The sequence below is a fragment of the Pteropus alecto genome, unplaced genomic scaffold (genome assembly GCF_000325575.1).
Source record: "Pteropus alecto unplaced genomic scaffold, ASM32557v1 scaffold95, whole genome shotgun sequence".
In the NCBI taxonomy this organism is placed as follows: domain Eukaryota; kingdom Metazoa; phylum Chordata; class Mammalia; order Chiroptera; family Pteropodidae; genus Pteropus; species Pteropus alecto.
Genome location: NW_006441071.1, coordinates 16,780,601 through 16,785,232, shown reverse-complemented (window position 1 = coordinate 16,785,232; position 4,632 = coordinate 16,780,601). Strand labels below are relative to the sequence as shown.

Genomic DNA, 4,632 nt, shown 5'->3' with positions numbered 1-4,632 from the left:
AGAGTCCCCATGTGTTTCTGCTCATGATTCAAATTCCTGAGAGAGATAACTGATTGGCCTACCTTGGGTCATGTGCCCACCCCTGACCTTGACTCAGGTGTGTGTGTGTTGGGGGGTAGTCCCTGTGATTGAATCAGATAAAATGTGGTCAGAGCAGTCCCTCAGAGTGCTGTTACCAGAAGGAGGAGGAGAACTTCCAAAATAGGGGAAAAAAGATTTTATAAAAATTCTCCCCTTTTTACTGGTTTAAATATTACGCCAGCATTAAATGTTTACTGGTTTAAATAATATTAACTATTAAGTAGCACATAAGTGAATACATTTGCAAAAAACCAAATAATGAAGAATGTTAAATATTACCTTGTTCCTCCTACTCTCATCCCCGGAGGTAAGTCAAAAAACCAAATAATGAAGAACGTTAAATATTACCTTGTTCCTCCTACTCTCATCCCTGGGTTATGGTGTGTTTTTACAGATATTTTTTGTGCTTTCAGGTGTATATGTAAATATATATGTACAAATATACACGTTAATGTAACTCTCTTCACACGCAAATGACTTACTGGCATCACTTAATTTATAGGTCTTTATGATTTTAAAACTTAACAGCTCTACCTTATTGCTATTTTACTAAGTAAAGTAATTCATAGTCAGCATTAAGCAGCTCAGAAGTTTATAAAATGAAAAATAAACATGTCCCTTCTTTTAATATACATTTGTCTAATCTAGTGCTATTTCCTAGAGGTAACTGTTGTTAACAGTTTCTTATGTATTAAAAAATAAAAAAATGCTCTTAAATAAACAAGTGGGGCCTATTTCTGGACTGCTTCCTTTTTGTGTCCTGACAACATTACTATGCTGATTATTTTGTGCATTAACCCATGGCTGCAAATATTATGCCAAAATCAGTGGTACCAATGGATGGATGATTGCCAAGATTTTTGTTAAGAAATGCACTTCTTTATAGGTCCTATTAGTGAACTCTTTCTCCATCTTCTAGACTTCCTGACTCCCATAATATTTTCCTCTTTCACATAACAGAGGCCATGCCAATTTTTTAAAATCAACATGTATAAATATCCTTGCTGTTTAAAAATTTGACGTAGAAAGCTGGTATTCAGTGATGTTCTCCATTATTCTGCTAATGGAAATAAACCAGAAGCTGGCTTGTCGAAATCTGGTTATAATAAGTATTTCTCTGGAACAGAACATGCAGTGTTGCATAGGGAGAGAGACATTTGCAGTTTTGTTTGAGTTCTGAGCGAATTCTTCATTCTCATAGAATATTTCGTAGACAGAGAGGAAGGTAGAATTGAATAATATATAGGCATACCTCTTTTTACTGAGCATTGCTTTTTTGTGCTTCACAGATGTTGCGTTTTTTACAAATTGAAGGCAAGACCCTCAACAAGCAAAGATTACAACTCACTTCATTATGGCGGTCTGGAACCAAACCCTCCAAGGTATGCCTTTAAGCCTTCTTATACTATTAGCTACTGAGAAACAACTACATAAGTAGTAAAGAGGAGCATCAGCTGGTGTGAGCAATTTTTGGCTAGGAGGATGACTTGATGGTTTTCTAATGGGCACTCAGGAAGCAGGACTCACTCTCAAGTCTCATTTGGCTCCAGAGCCAAGCTCTAAGAGGACATTGTGTTACTTTAATCTTTTCCAATCAGATAAAAGGGTTTATCTGAATGTAATGGGATCCCCATTCCCTTAGGCATGTCAAGGACTCTTCTGATCCCCAGACCACGAAGAAAGCATAATGGAAAATGGAGAGAAATAGTGTAATTACTCTGTGCTGGTTCTGGGACAGCTAAATACTTGATGTTCTGACCTATAAACAAAGCATGGTGATGTTTCTAGTGTGCTACGCTTGCTCCAGACCCCTGTGGTTTTTTGGCTTGAACTTCAGGGACTGACGCCATATGAACTTGTCATGTAGTGGCACGTGACTGCTTCTAAACAGTCCCACTTCCAAGGCGTAGAACCACTGCTAAGAGGTTAACTTAGGAGTATTTGCTCTTTGTGTATCAATTCTACTGAATAATCTTGAGATAAGTTAAAGATGAGCAGAATTTTAGCTGACTTAATGTGATCAAAGTGATAAGGAGATCTCTAAGGTTGTTCTGTGGGGAAGACTTAGAATTCCTATCTACCAGGGGACTGCTTTGACCCAAAACACAGGTGATTGACCCCCTGCTATGATCTTCTTGAGAGAATGTGGGTTTCCCTTTTGTGGAAGTTGGGCTCCTCTTGTCATCAACACTGAATCTTTCCTTTTTCCTCTTCCCCTCAATTTGACCCTCTCTGAATACACCAATCCCTGTTTATTGGCCCAACATTAACCATAAGCTCAGAACCAGACCTTGTACACAGTATAAACTTGCTCGACCAACATTTGCTTAGTTGACTATAAAGAATTCACAACTACAGTAGAAAACTTCTAATAGAGAATTCCTTTCCATTTTGTTTGGTTCCAGCCTACAGGGCCAGGTAAAAGGGCATTGTGTTTACTTAAAGGGCAAGATGAAGAGAAAATGGGAGGATAAGTGGATGTGTCTGTAGCTAGGTGTTTGAGATGTAGGACACAATCTATTGTATAGAACCGACTGGAGAGGGTAGTTTAGAACTCACAGTGTAAGCACTGAGTGCATGCCGGCTCTCTTTTCCTGTTGGGTGTTGTTGGACTGACATGGTGGCCTGAGGGAGTGATGGAGGAGGGCCCATTACTTACACACTGACACCTCATAAATTCCTATGGTTTGTTTTTATAATGTACAAATGGAAAGTCAAGATAGACCATATGCTGGGCCATAAAACCAGTCCCAGTAAATTTAAAAGGATTCAAGTCATACAAAGCATGTTCTTTAATTACAATGGAATTAAATTAAAAATCAACAACAGGAAAATTGTTGAAAAATTCCCAAATATTTGGCAATGAAATAATACACTTAAATAGCCCATGGATCAGAGAAGAAATCAAAAGGGAACTTAGAAAATATTTTGAACTGAATGAAAATGCAACCAAAATATCAAATTAGTGGGATGCCACTAAAACAATATGTAGAAGGAAATTTATAGCACTAAATGCTTGTATTAGAAAAGAAGAAAAATTTCAAATTAATGACCCCAGTTTCCACCTTAAGAAACTTAAGGAGCACATTAAACCCAAAGTAAGCAGAAGAAAGGAAATATGTTCTTTTTAAATGAGATATAATTGACATATAACATGGCATTAGTTTTAGCTGTACAACATAATGGTTTGGTATATGTATATGTTGTGAATTGATTACCACAATAAGTTTAGTTAACATCTGTTACCTCATATAGATAGAATGTTTTTCTTATGAGACTTTTAAGATTTAATTTCTTAGCAGCTTTCAAATATACAATACAGTATTGTTAACTAATCACCATGCTGAACATTACATTCCCAGGACTTACTTATTGTATAACTGGAAGTTTGTACCTTTTGACCACCTTTACCCATTTACTCACACCCCACTCCCCCACACTCTGCCTCTGGCAAGCACCAATCTGTTCTCTGATTCTATGAGTTAGATTTTTTTTGATACTACATATAAGTGAGATCATATAGTATTTGTTTTTGCTCTGACTTATTTCACCTGGCATAATGCCCTCAAAGTTTATCCCTGTTGTTGCAGATTGCACAATTTCCTCCTTTTTCATGGCCGAATTATATCTGTGTGTGTGTGTGTGTATCACATTTAAAAACCATTCGTCCATCAATAGACACTTAGGTTGTTTCCATATCTTGGCTATTGTAAATAATGTTGCCATAACCATGTGGGTGCTGATATCTTTTTTAAAATATTTTTTTAATATCTTTTTGAAATACTGATTTCATTTCCTTTGGATGAATACCCAAAAGTAGAATTGCTGGATCATATTGGAAGTTCTATTTTTAATTTTTTGAGGAATGTCCACACTGTTTTCCACAGTGGCCATACCAGTTTGCTTTTTCGGCAGCAGTCACAAAGGTCTCCTTTTCTCACATCCTCACAAGCAGTTGTTATCACTTGCCTTTTTGAAATAGCTATTCTAATAGGAATGGGATGGTACCTCTTTGTGATTTCAATTTGCATTTCCCTGATTAGTGACATTGAGCACCTTTTCATGTCCTGTTAGCCATTTGGCTGTCTTCTTTGAAAAAATGTTTATTCATTTCCTCTGCCCATATTTTAATTGCATTATTTATATTTTTGCTGTTGTGCTGTATGATACAATATTTATATATTTATATATTTTGGATGTTAACCCCTTATCTGATACATGGTTTGCGAACATATTTTTTCCACTTTGTAGGTTTTCATTTTGTTGATTGTTTCTTTTGCTGTGCAGAAGCTTTTCAGTTTGATATAGCTCCATATGTTGATTTTTTGTTTCTGCTATTTGTACTTTGGTATTATATCCAGAAAATTATTGTTGAGGACAATGTCAAGGAGATTCTTTCCCATGTTTTTTTTTTTTTTCGCCCCCCTAGGAGCTTTATGGTATTAGGGCTTATGTTTAAGTCTTTGATCCATTTTGAGTTAATTTTTGTGAGTAATGTAAAATAGGGTCCAGTTTCATTTTCTGCTTGTGGTTATCCAGTTCCCAAAACCC

At 36.3% G+C, this 4,632-nt stretch overlaps 1 long non-coding RNA gene across 1 annotated transcript in view; it reads left to right on the top strand.

Annotated features, from left to right (window-relative positions):
• Nucleotides 1–1,408: 1,408 nt before the first annotated feature.
• LOC112485004 overlaps nucleotides 1,409–4,632 on the top strand; it is a 40,546-nt gene continuing 37,322 nt past the window's right edge. Inside the window, exon 1 of the long non-coding RNA XR_003048331.1 lies at nucleotides 1,409–1,463. This is a non-coding gene — a long non-coding RNA (uncharacterized LOC112485004). The remainder of the gene's footprint in view (nucleotides 1,464–4,632) is intronic.